Below are 14,202 nucleotides of genomic sequence, written 5' to 3' on the forward strand. Positions count from 1 at the left end.
GTACAACTTTGCCTCTCCTGTCCCTTCCAACCACCGGTAGTAACCCCAAATGTTCCCTATAAACCTGATGCATGAGGAACATGATGTTGGACATTCCTGTGCCTTATTCAGATGCAAAGCAATGACAGAGCAATGGACACTCTCTTTGAGGTTCATAAAGGGACAGCATCCATGTCACAGGGGAATGTATGGTTCTAACATGATACAGAGTGGATGCTGCTTGAATAAGACAGTCATTACCATCATACTCCATATGGCTAGTTAATAAGAAACTTCCAGAAAGTTATTTTATTTATGGAAGAAAGCTAGGCACATACTTCATATGAATCTCCCAAATGGAAGACTATTAAAGATTTATTTTTTATATCTATTTGTGTGTGTTTGTGTTAATGTTTGTCACGTGTGTGCAAGTGACTGTGGGGGCCAGAGAAGGGCATCCCCTAGAGCCAAAGATACAGTAGGCAATGAGCCACCTAATGTGAGTTCTGCAAAGAGTACATGTAGTTCTGCAAAGATTAGATGTTTTAGCCGATCAGGAAGCACTCAATATTGAATCATCTCTCTAGCCCCACAAACATAATACTTACAATTCCTTACTTCCTCTTTCATGGCCATCCAGCCCTGTGCGTAGCTTGAGAGTCCTCACATGAACTCAAGCAGTAAGAAAGATTATGATCAACTTCTCACTGAGAATTGATGCTGATTTCCTCACAAAGTATTAATAGTTTCTGCAGCTCTCTTTCTTTCCTTCTTCAAAGAACAAGAAAAGATGTACCTGATTTAGCATAGAGTACAAGAACAAAATCTAGAGATTGGATGCCTCAAGTAATATTATAAAAATATGTTTTTCACAGCTCTTCATGCTATAAAGTCCATGAACAAGTGATTTGAATTCTGGTGGGAGTCCTCTTGTCTTGCAGAAGGTCATCAAATTAGTTGTTGCTATGAAAAATGCTTGACAGAAGGTGCTTATCAAAGAAAGGGACTTATTTTGGCTCACAGTTTGAGGGCATTGTCCATAATAGCAGAGGTAGAATGGGCACGGTGGAGGGAGCTGGAAGAAGATTGTCACATCTTTACCCAAGACATAATCAAATTATGGTTGTCAGCTTAATTTTCTTTGTATTAGGTTAGGACCTTATTCAATGAAATGGTGATGGACACATGCAGGGTTGCTCTTTCAACTTCAATTAAGTCAGTCTACAAAATCACACAGATTTGATTGGATATTTACCTCCTAGGTAATTCTAGATCTGTTACATTGACAACCGTTTGTTATTGTTGTCTGATTTGTTTGATTGTTTTTCAAGACAGGATTTCTCTGTGTAGACATGGGTGTCCTGGAACTCATTCTGTAGACCAGGCTGACCTCAAACTCAGAGATCCTCCAGCTTCTGCTTTCTGAATGCTGGAATTAAAGGTATGCACCACCAGAGCCCGCCAGTGCCCATTGGACCAAGTGGTGAGTCTTTGTCCTCATAGGCAGACACCCCAGCCTCTAGGCTTTGGGCCCAGGGGCACAACCCTGTGCCCCCCACACCAACATTCATTGCAGTTCCAGTTTCAGGCCAGTAAGCAGATCTTCTTCAGACAGGTTGGACTACTACCATCCCCCACCAGATCCTGTAACCCTCAAGCCCCACCTCTTCCAAACCCCACCCTCCCTCAGAGACTGCAACTGCTCCTCCAGACAGAGCCTGCCAGCCCAGATGGCACTAAGAGCTGCTCACTGAGACACAGATTCCATAAGCATCGATTGGACCAAGAGCCCTAATTAGACCAAGAGCTTCCATTGGACCAAGAGTTTCTATTGGACCAAGAGAAGCTCCCTCTGACACAGACACTGTTTGCATTGAGTAGAGGAAGAGATAGGTAGATGGCAGTGCAAAAATACAGTCAACAACATAAAGACTAATATCACTCTATCAGAACCTAGTGGTTCTACATCAGCAAGACCTGAACATTCCAAAGCAGAAGAAACAGAAGAAATTGACTTTTAAAATGACTTTAAGAAGATGATTAAGGTCTTTAAAGAGGAAAAGAAAAGTTCCCTTAAAAAAATTGAAGAAAAGACAAACAAAAATTGGAAGAAATCAATAAAACCCTTAAAGAAAGCCAAGAAAAAGCAATTAAACAGGTGAAGGAAATGGTCCAATATTTGAAAACTGAAATAGAGGCGATAAAGAAGACACAAACGGAGGGAATGCAGGAAATGGAAAATCTGAGTAAACGAACAGGAACTACAGATGCAAGAATAACCAACAGAATGCAAGAGATGGAAGAGAGAATCTCTGGCATTGAAGATATGATAGAGGAAATAGATTTGTCAGTCAAAGAAAACACTAAAGCCATGAAAGTCACAACACAAGCAAGCAGCTTTTTCGTGAATTAGTACCACGAATGTTGGGCACCAGATGTATCATGAATCTTAAAAGTTCTTATTAATAAAAACAAACCTGAGCCTGGTACTGGGTTGAATGTTGGAAGATAGGAGAAGCAGAACAAGCCACAGCCACCTCACCTTGCCAGTTCCTCAGCTGATCCTGTTTCCTCAGACTGGAAGCCTCTCAGCCCAGAATGAATCTCATCTGAACTGTGCTACTCAAAAGCATAAAACTGCCATGAAAAAATTAACAATGATCATTAATATCCATTAATATCAATGGTCTCAATTCGCCTATTAAAAAGACACAAGCTAAGGCTGGCAGTTGTGGCATACGCCTTTATTCCCAGCACTTGGGAGGCAGAGGCAGGAGGATCTCTGTGAGTTCGAGGCCAGCCTGATCTACAGAGCAAGATCCAGGAAAGGCACAAAGCTACGCAGACAGCTAGCTACCCTGTCTCAAAAAAAAAAAAGACACAAGCTAACAAAATAGGTACAAAAAACAGGATCCATCCTTCTGCTGCATACAAGAAACACACCTCAACTTCAAAGGCAGACACTACCTCAGAGTAAAAGGCTGGGAAAAGACTTTCCAATCAAATGGACTTAAGAAGCAAGCAGGTATAGCTATCCTAATAGCTAATAAAATAGACTTCACACTAAAATCAATTAAAAGAGGTCAGGAAGGACATTGCATATTTATCACAGGGAAAATCCACCAAGATGAAGTCTCAATTCTGAACATTTATGCCCCAAATACAAGGGCACCCACATTTGTAAAAGAAACATTACTAAAGCATAAATTGCACATCAAACCCCACACACTAGTAGTGTTATATTTCAACACCCCACTCTCATTACTGGATAGATCTGCCAGACTAAAACTTAACAGAGAAATAAGGGACCTCACAGTAGTTATGACTCAAATGAACTTAATAGATATCTACAGAATATCCCACCCTAACATAAAAGATTATACCTTCTTCTCAGAACCCCATGGAACCTTCCCTAAAATTGACCAAATGCTCAGTCACAAAGCAAATCTCAATAGATACAAAAAATTGGAATAAACTCCTGCATTTTATTAGACCACCATGTCTTAAAGTTAGATTTCAACAACAACAAAAATTACAGAAAGCCTACAATCTAATGGAAACTGAATAATCTCCAAATGAATTACTAATAGGTCAAGGAAGAAATAAAGAAAGAAATTAAAGATTTCCTAGAATTCAATGAAAATGAAAGTACAACATACCCAAACTTATGGGACACTATGAAAACAGTGCTAAGAGGAAAACTCATAGCACTAAATGCTCACATAAAGAAGATGGAGAACTCTCACACTAACGACTTAACAGCATAACTGAAAGCTCTAGAACAAAAAGAAGCATACTCACCCAGGAGGAATAGACAATAGAAAATAAGATGAGAGCAAATAATCAAATTGAGGACTGAAGTCAACAAAATAGAAACAAAGAGAACACCACAAAGAAACAATGAAACAAAGAGTTGGTTCTTTGAAGAAATCAACAAGATAGATAAGCCCTCATCCAAATTAACCAAAAGGAAGACATAGAGCATCCAAATTAACAAAATTAGAAATGAAAAGGAAAACATAACAACAGACAATGAGGAAATCAGAGACTCATCAGGTCATGCTTCAAAAACCTGTACTCCATAAAATTGGAAAATTTGAAAGAAATGGACAATGCTCAGAATAGATACCACATACCAAAGTTAAATCAAGACCAGATAAACAATTTAAATAATATCAATAACCACTAAGGAAATAGAAGCCATCATTAAAAGTCTCAGAACCAAAAAAATAAAATAAATAAAAAATAAAAAGCAGGACCAGATAGTTTCAGTGCAGAATTCTTCCAGATTTTCAAAGAATAACTAATTCCAATACTCTTCAAATTGTTCCACATAATAGAAACATAAGGTACATTACCAAGCTCTTTTTATGAGGCTGCAGTTACCCTGATACCCAAACCACACAAAGATGCAACGAAGAAAGAGAATTACAGACCAATCTCCCTCATGAACATTGATGCAAAAATACTCAATAAAATATTGGCAAACTGAATCCAAGAACACGTCAAAAATATTATCCACCATGACCAAGTAGACTTCACCCCAGAGATGCAAAGATGGTTCAACATACAAAAATCCAATGTAATACACCATATAAACAAACTGAAATAAAAAGACCACATGATCATCTCATTAGATGCTGAAAAAGCCTTTGACAAAATCTAACACTCCTTCATCACAAAGGTCTTGGAGAGATCAGGAATACAAGGAATATAACTAAACATAAGGCTGTTGCTGGAGGGCTTCTCTCCAGGTTCCCCAAGCCCCACAGTCCCACAATCCACTTATAAAATAATCATTCAGACGCTTATATCACTTATAAACTGTATGGCCATGGCAGGCTTCTTGCTAACTGTTCTTTTATCTTAAATTAACCCATTTTTATAAATTTATACCTTGCCACGTGGCTGGTGGCTTCCCAGAGTCTTTACATGCTGCTTGTCCTGGCAGTGGCTGCAGTCTCTCCCTCCTCAGCCTTCTGCTTCCCAGAATTCTCCTCTCTCCTTGTCCCACCTACTTCTTGCCTGGCAACCTATTTCCTGCCTGGTCACTGGCCATCAGCGTTTTATTTATATAGAGCAATATCTACAGCATAAGGCAATTTACAGCAAGCCAGCAGCCAACATCAAATTAAATGGAGAGAAACTCAAAGTGATTCCATTAAAATCAGGAACAAGACAAGGCTGTCCACTCTCCCCATACTTATTCAATATAGTACTTGAAGTTCTAGCTAGAGAAATAAGACAGAAAGGATAAGGGATAGAAATTGAAAAAGAAGAAGTCAAACATTCACTATTTGTAGATGATATGATAGTATACATAAGTAACCCCAAAAATTCTACTAGGGAACTCCTACAGCTAATAAGCTCCTTCATTAATATGGCAGGATACAAGCTTACTCAAAAAAAAAAAATCAGTAGCCCTCCTATATACAAATGACAAAAGTGCTGAGAAAGAAATCAGAGAAACATCACCCTTTACAATAGCCACAAATAATATAAAATACCTTGGGGTAACTCTACGTAAGCAAGAGAAGAACTTGTATGATAAGAACTTTAAGTCCCTGAAGAAAGAAATTGAAAAGATATCAGAAAATGGAAAGATCTTCCATGCTCATGGATAGGTATAATTAACATAGTAAAAATGGCAATCTTACCAAAAGCAATCTACAGATTCAATGCAATCCCCATCAAAATCTTAATACAATTCTTCACAGAGTTAGAAAGAACAATACTCAACTTCATATGGAAAAACAAAAAAACCCAGGATAGCTAAAAGAATCCTGTACAATAAAGCAACCTCTGGAGGCATCACCATCCCTGACCGTAAGCTCTACTATAGATCCATAGCAATAAAAACAGCTTGGTACTGGCATAAAAACTGACATGTGGACCAATGGAATCAAATTGAAGACCCTGACATTAATCCACACACTTATGAACATATGATTTTCAACAAAGAAGCCAAAGCGGTACCATGGAAAAAAGAAAGTATCTTCAACAAATGGTGCTGGCATAACTGATGTCAACATGTAGAAGACTGCAAATAAATCTATATCTGTCACCATGCACAAAACTCAAAGACAAGTGGATCAACATAAATCCAGTTACAATGAACTTGATAGAAGAGAAAGTAGGAAGTAATCTTGAGCACATTGCCACAGGATACCATTTCCTAAATATAACACCAGTAGCACAGACACTAAGAGCAACAATTAATAAATGGAACCTCTTGAAAATGAGAAGCTTTTGTAGGGCAAAAGACACAGTCAAAAAGACAAAACAACAACCTACAGAATGGGAAAAGATCTTCACCAACCCCATATTTGACAGAGGTTCATTGGTCACTAAAATGAAATCTTCTCCCTTTCTTCTATCGCAGACTTTATCTGATTCTGGAGTTACTCCCCACATAATTTGTTCAAAAGGTTAATATGCTAGAATAGGATTCTGAAATATTTTTAAATAATGAGATAATAAATATGCTCAGACTTGGGGACCATATGGTTTCTTTTGGAGTTGCTCAATCATGTCCCAATAGCCAGAGATAACAAATTAATGAATCAGGAGTTGCAATTCAACAAACTTTTATTTATGGACATCAACATCCATATTTGAAGTAACCTTCCTTTTATTGTATCAGGAAATCTTCATTTGATTTTTTCAAGTATTTAAAAATATTTTAAAATCATTTTAGATCATATATCACAGAAAAGCCAATACTTCTTCAACCTTTGTTTGATGATTCATGGGCAAGACAATTGATATAGAAAATAAAAAACAACTTTAGTTCTCTATTCTGAATGAAACAACAATCATGGTAGAGACCTAAAAATAGGATCAAATGATGGTAAGTACCGTAATAGCAACATTGCCAAGGAGCCGGAGGGTAGGGTGGAAAAAGGAATCTGTCTAAATTGTTTGGGTGGGAGCTCCACCTCAACCCCTGGCACCATGGCATCCCTATACCCAAAGAGTCTGCAATGTTTGGAAGGAGTCTGGTGGAGGATCCACCTCAACTCCCCTCCCCATCTCTTTCCCTAAACCCACCCCTTCAAAGCCCGCCAAACACAGCTCCTCTCCCAGAGAGGCTCAAGACCACTCCCACAGGGTATATAAGCAGCATCCCCCAAAACAGACACGTGGTTCTTCTGGTCTAGTATCCGGTCTCCTTTCTGTGGCCTGGGAATCACCCAGGAGTGCTTTACCCATTTAACCTAGGCTTTCCAATTTGGTCTGATTCAGTTTGCTGCATCAGCAGAGAGACATTCAGGAGTGCTAAAACATCATAAATGAGTGGCACCTCTCAGTCATTCCATTGAATCATGCTGGGATAGTATGATTTCTGGTTAGTATTAAAAAAAAATATCTCAAGGACCCTTACTAAGGACTCAGTAAATACAAATGGACATGTGGGACACTAGCCATAAGCAGGTGCTTGTTTTTAAAGGCAGATAGCATCCTGTTAGGCCCTCTCCATTCAGATGTAAGTTTTTCAAATGATTTTTTTTTTCTGGATACCTGGAGTCATTGATGGGTAAAGTCTTGCCCTCAGGGAACCTTTCCTATTGCCTCAGTACAACCACCACAGAAAGCCACAACCAATCAAAACGCAGAGTTGTAGAGACTAGTACCATTAGATACATTTACCAAACACTACTGCACCTAAAGCTCAGGAAATCCTGAAGAAAACGAGGAAAGATTGTGAGAGCTAGAGGATAATGGAGCTTGCTGTGAGATATTCTCTCCTCATAATATCAGAAACAACACCCATAAAGTCTCACCAATATGCTTGCAAGGGTTAAAGCTCCAGAGGGTAAGGTATTCTGACTTGACAGGAAGTCAGGCTATACATGCAAGTGTTACAGCTCTGGAGATAAAGGCATCCTAACTTGTCGGAAAGTCAGGCTATACCTGAAGCTGGGGTCTGTTGGGAGATGGTCTCCCCACAGGATGTTGCACAGGATGTTGCACAGGATGTTGCAATCCTGCTCTTCTTCAAGAGAGAGAGCTGTTAGAGTTGAGCTCTGCTCTGCACCACTATGGGAGTTTCCCAGCAAAGTATCCATTTCTTCTCAGCTCCAGACCAAAATGTTACTTCTGCTTCACTCTGCTAAGTCAATCTGCTCAGGCTCAGGCAAAAAGTTGCTACTTCTGCTTCTCTCTTTTAAGGGAGTTTGCCAGCAGATGTATCAGTTGCCTCTTCCGCTCTGATCCCCTATGGGAGCTTCCCAGCAGAGATTCTGCTCTGCACCAGCAAAAGAAGAGCTTCACCCACAACTCTTTCAAGAGATTTATTTGGGAAGGAAGAACCCAGGACAAGTAGCTGCCTCTGCCGGGGTAGAGGGGAACAGCTGCCAACTGAACAGGCAGAGGAGTTTATATAAGGCTTCTTAGGGGTGGAGCATTTCCAGGGAGAACATTTTCAGGGAGGGAACTGGTCCGATTTCAATCCCCTTGAACTTCGACAAGTTCGTATTGGCTAGATTTCATGTTCAGGGATTGGTTGGTTTTCCTGCTTAGAGATTGGTTGGTTTCATGTTTAGGTGATGGGGACAGATTTGGCTCTGGTTTTTCAGGCAGGGGTGGGGGGAGGGAGAATGGGGGAGGGGAGTGAGAGGGGTGTTTCTTTTACTGGCCCTTTTTAGCCATTTGGCTGTAGGTTCAGGGCCAGGGTGTGTTTCTTTCACTGCCTCTGGTTACAGGGCCAAAGTGTGTTTCCTTGGCTCTGGTTTCTGGGTTAGTGTGCATTTCTTTGGTTCTGGTTTCAGAGCCAAAGTCTTTCTTTCACCGGCTCTGGGTTCAGGGCCAGGGTGTGTTTCTTTGGCTGGCCCTCTTACCCCTCAATGATTGCTGAAACTTCCAAACATAAGTTGAACAAGAATGTTCCCAATGGACAAGCCAAGCTAGACAGAAAAAAAGCCCATGAAGCCTCAACCCTCACAACAAACTGCAGGCAATCAAGGAAAGCTGGGAACAGAAGTGGTTTTCCCCAAGGAAGAGCACATCAATTGGTTGTCCAGTGGCAAATACTCAGCTCCAAAAATTTACATAGAAGTAAACGTACACAGACTATGCACAGAGCAGGTTGTGTTTAAGAATATGTATGTAGCCGCCATGCCTGGCGGCGGTGGGTCAGCGGGCTGTTGTCCATACTGCGGTCCCACCCTGTATACCGGCCTTTGCAAAAATGGGGTCCCACGGGATGTGCTGCTTTCCAGTACGAACGGGGCCGCTTCTTTGCCATCCTTGGACTGTTTTTGCGCTGGCCAGGGCATCTTCTGGACCTCCCTGGCAGTTACAGCCTCGTCCGGACCTCTGATCCGGGTTCCTGTGGAGGCTCCAAACCGGGGTTACACGGACCTGCGCTCCACACTCTGGAGCTACGGGTTAGTTGTTAGTTGCGGCACGATGGGAGCCTTGGTCCTTGGTGCTGGTCTTCCCTACTCTCTCCGATCTGTGTGGTCAGTCATGCTCCTTGCAGGAGGGCAGCAGGTGACGCTTACCACTTATGCCCCCTTTGGCTTGGGAACCCTTTTCACAGTTCCTTTGAATCAGGTTTTCTGCATGGCCCACAGAGCTGAAGTTCTTGCTATGTTGCCTCTGAAGATCAAAGGCCGACCCTTTTACTTCCTTTTGGACAAAGCTGGACATTTCCCCAACATTCAACTCTTGGATAACACTGTGGGTGCCTGTCGGAGCCTGTGAAATGTGACTTGCCCTCTTAGATGAGGATGCAAACCCAGGGATGAAGAGACAACCTAGAGCAATGAAAAGCCCCCCCGCCCCCAGGATTCACTAATAGCCAATAAATCTGTGTTCTAAAGGGGAAAAAAAAAAGAATGTGTATGTATATATACACACATATATACATGCAACAACAATTAGTGAAATGCAGGGCCATTAGTTTGAAAGAGACTTGGGAGTGATATATGAGAGAGTTTGTAGTGAGGAAAGGGAATGGAGAAATGACATAATTATTTTATAATCATAATTTAAAAAAATAAGTATCTCCTTTGTACTTTAGCTGTCTGGGTTCCCTTTACTTTCCTCATCAAGCTTTGTATTTTTCTTATCTTTCTGATTCATGCTCTTCTCTCTCACCATAAACCTGGCGAAGAGTTGTGAGCAGTGTCCTCATGACAGCCTGAATGATATGCTCCCTTGGAATTCCCTCCACCAAATAACCAAGCCCATTACTCTTTAATTGAGCCTAACTCCCATTTTCAGGATAGCAGCAAAATGTAGCCAGATGATTTGCAGAATGCAAACTAGATGGCCTCTAGCCCATTTCCTGATCGAGTTTCATTCCACATCTGAAATCTCATGCGTGTGGTCTTTATTGTCCACATTTCTATCAGCAAGCTTATGTTTTGAACTCTCACCAGAATGGCTTCCTAAGCTCTACTTACAGGACTCTAGGGCTTGTCTATCTCACAGTTTTAAACTTTTGCACATTTCTCCAACAACCCCATTCTAAATCCTATGGACAACATGGCCAGCAACAACTCCACTTCTGTTACCAATCATCTGTGTTAGTGCCCTTACTACATTTCTGTAATAAAATACCTGATAAGTAACAACCTACAAGAGAAAGAATTTATTTTGACTAATGGTTTATTTTAACTATGGTACAAATTCATCATGGTAGAAAATATGGTTATGGGAAATGCTCAAGGATGTATGGTGGCCAGAGTATTAAGCTGTTTGTTCCTAACTCCACAGTGTGGGAAGCAAAGAGATGACAGCAGGGACCCAAGAATTATGTACACCCAAGGACCTGCCCACAGTGGCCTACTTCCTTCATGTATGCTCCATCTCCTGCACAGTCCACAACCTCTCTAACAGTATCACCAGCTGGGGAGCAAGTATTCAAATACATGAGCCCTTGGGGGCTGTGTTACATCTAACCATAGCAAGAGCCAAGCAACCATGAGCTAAAATCCTGAACGAATGAGCCTAAAATAACTAACTTTTCCCCTCTAAGTTGTTGATCTTCTCACATATTTTGCCAGTAGTGGAAAATAGAGTCTTAGTAGTGTAGAAACTTGAGTTTAATTATAGTATCTATGTGATGGGGTTATTACAGGAGTAGAGTGGGTTATCTATGGAGAATACTTAACACAGTATGTGCCAAGTAATTAGGAGTCTTTAATGTCTGCTATTATTAGCTATTACTGTATATTATAGTAGAAAGCACATAGGGGTTAAAGATGAATATATCTGTCTTTAATAATCAGCACATTTAATATCACCACATGATCTTTTTAACTGTTACCATGAAATGGTATTGATTACACTAAAATTATTTTTTTCAAACTAAAAAAAATGATATAGTGATAGTGCTTGCTTCAGAGGAATTAACACGTTGAATTTACTTATTCCATGCTCATTTTCTGAGCATGAACTCTGCTAGTTATTGTGATGCATTCTGGACACACTAAAATGAGCAGTACCTAGAGACCAAAGATGAAGGATCAAATTAACAAAGGCATGTACAGTAGCTAGTACACTGTGCCTGTTCCATAGAAAGTCTGCATGCAGGGCTGACATTCTGTCCCTGATTCGAGTCCCCTGTGCATCAACAATCAGGCAGGTGACATCAAACTCACTTTCAGTGACTGGAGGAAAATTTTGTTGGGTGGTAAAGAACACTGATTAGGATGTCACCATCCAAGTTCAGGCTGTAACATCTCATTTACTGACTGTATAGCTTTGTTAGTATCAATGCCCAGTTGCTAAACTTGTAACAGGGATTCAGATATATGCAGTTTATTTAGGGACTAATCTCCAAAGGCATGTGAGGGATTAGGGAAAAAAAGATGAAGCATGGAAAAAGAATAATGAAAGATAGTATTAGTCTGCTTTTCTTTTGTTGGCATAAACACTGACCAAACGTAACTTGAGAGAGGAAAGGTATATTTGGCTTAACTTTTACAGTCCATCATCAAAGAAAGTCAAAGCAAGACCTCAGTAGGAACCTAGAAGAAATAACAGAGGCAGAGACCAAAGAAGAATGCTGCTTAATGGCTTGCCTCCTGTGGCTTGTTCAGCTACTTTTCTTATACAGCCTACACTCACCTGCAAAGGGATAATATCACCCACAGTGGGTTAGGTCCTCCTATATCATCTGTCAGTCAAGAAAATAACCCACAGGCACGCAAACAGGCCAATTTGATAAAGGTATGTGTTGAGGTATCCTCTTTGCACATAATACTAGTATAAGTTAAGTAGAGAAAAACTAACAAAAACAAATTTATATTAACAATAAGTCTCCTACTGTGGTTCATCACTAAGAATATTCTTAACCTAAAATGATTAGAGCTAACTCTGGTGTCATTAATACCATAAGCTCTAGTACCATAAATAACATTCTTCATGAATGGACCTCCCTCTCAAGAAGAGACATTGAGGAACTGATGAACCCAGAAGCCAGTAAGCTTAAGTCTGTAGATGGGGTTCTGATATATCCCTTATGGGGATGCAAACTCTTTAAGTCTATTTTTGCATCTTAAAAACTTGAGTGAAAAATTACCTACTTGTATTATTTATTTCCCTCTGCTCTTGCATCTTGTAATTCCTAGTGAAACCTATTTTCTTTTCTTACTTATAAAAGAGAACTAGTATCTTGATTCACTGCTATATTTTTAAACTTTCCTGGAGTTTAACATGTCATACTGCTATGTTCTTGACAACAGGATACACTGGAAGTGCTATGGGCTTCTAGAACTTGGAAATAAGATGTGATTCATTTTTTGTGACACTTTGTATCCCAATCTGGATGGCTAAAACCAAAAGATGACACAACCACAGAAATCAGGTTCACAGGAAAACCTACATAGCACAACCTGAGTCTTCCTCCTATTGTCCATGTAGAGCAGTGATGACCGAGCCAGCCTGGATCCTAGCATCATGGCTGCCACAGGAGAGATGTGCATGTTCTGGTACTACGACATGACAATTTACATTCTTTCTGACCTTTTCTTTCACTCTCACTGTACTCTGAGTGGCTATAGATGGTAAGAGTGACTACCTGCATAAAGTACTCAAAACAATGTTTATTATCTGATAAAAATTTGATAATAATTCACCATTGTTATTATTGGTGCTTCTTTAGGTCTAATCTTCTAAGTATTATCTGATCAGAATCCCAAATACAGATAGATGTATTTCTGTAAAATTACAAGACGGTAATCATGAATTCACAAAAGACTAAGCATCTATTTAATATAACCATAGTGTTGACCTTGGCTTGGGATGTGCTTTGTATTACACTCTGTACTGGGAGATTCATCCATATTATTTTATGCATTCTTACCGAATTATTATGACATTAATATTTGAATCTATGTTTTACTTTTGGAACATATTCATGAAAAGCTAAAGCATCAATCTTAAAGGCAATCATCCTTTAGAATGAATGAGAGCAAAGAAACCCCCATCATGTTTCTCATTAAACTTCCAGATACTTGGAAATGTAGACAACTTTAACAGGGCACAGTGAATCACAAAGGTGCAAGGAGTCATCTGAGGAAATGTTAAGTAACATGCAACATTTTAATTCCGCTCTGTCTGGCTCCTCCACAGCTCGCTCTTAAGGGATTCTAACCATTAATCACCCAAAGACTTTGTGTCTGTGCTTAGCCTGCCTTTTCTGGGAAAGTGCTATATCTTGAATGTTAAGGCTGCTCTAATGATCCCCATGTGAGACCAGGATACAGATTTTACCATTACCCAAACAGACAGCATTTCTAAGTCTGCAAAAGGACAGTAGTAGCTTTCTCTCCTGGGTGATGGTTTTTACTAAGTATGCATGCAAACATGATAAACATTTTATTCAGAGAACGTTTCTGTAAGATCACTTTACAGACTCTCTTTTTGTTAAATAACTACTAAAGAAGTAGAAAGCCAGCTTCCAACTCTGTGGGATAAATTCCCTGACATGCAGAAATAGCTTGTGTTTTCCCAGAGAAAAACAGTAAGGCCCCATGGGTAGGCTACCTTCACTCTGCCTGTGTCACCATTAACCATCTATATCCCTCAGTCCTCCAATGCTCTTCTTCCTTCCCTTGGATTGAGACCAGAAGAAATGGAACAGCAAGCAAAGGCAGCAATCCTTTCAGGCTGTAGTTTCCTTAGCTTCCAGAAAGAAAGGAAAAAGTTGAGGTTTTATTTGGAGAATACAAAGGAATGTCCAGATGACACATAAGGGCCTGTCATGAC

At 40.1% G+C, this 14,202-nt stretch overlaps 1 pseudogene; it reads left to right on the top strand.

Annotated features, from left to right (window-relative positions):
• The first annotated feature begins 1,422 nt into the window (after nucleotides 1-1,422).
• On the top strand, nucleotides 1,423-9,804 carry LOC102908315 (transmembrane protein 223 pseudogene; annotated as a pseudogene).
• Nucleotides 9,805-14,202: the final 4,398 nt, after the last annotated feature.

The sequence above is a fragment of the Peromyscus maniculatus genome, chromosome 10 (assembly GCF_049852395.1).
Source record: "Peromyscus maniculatus bairdii isolate BWxNUB_F1_BW_parent chromosome 10, HU_Pman_BW_mat_3.1, whole genome shotgun sequence".
NCBI lineage: Eukaryota > Metazoa > Chordata > Mammalia > Rodentia > Cricetidae > Peromyscus > Peromyscus maniculatus.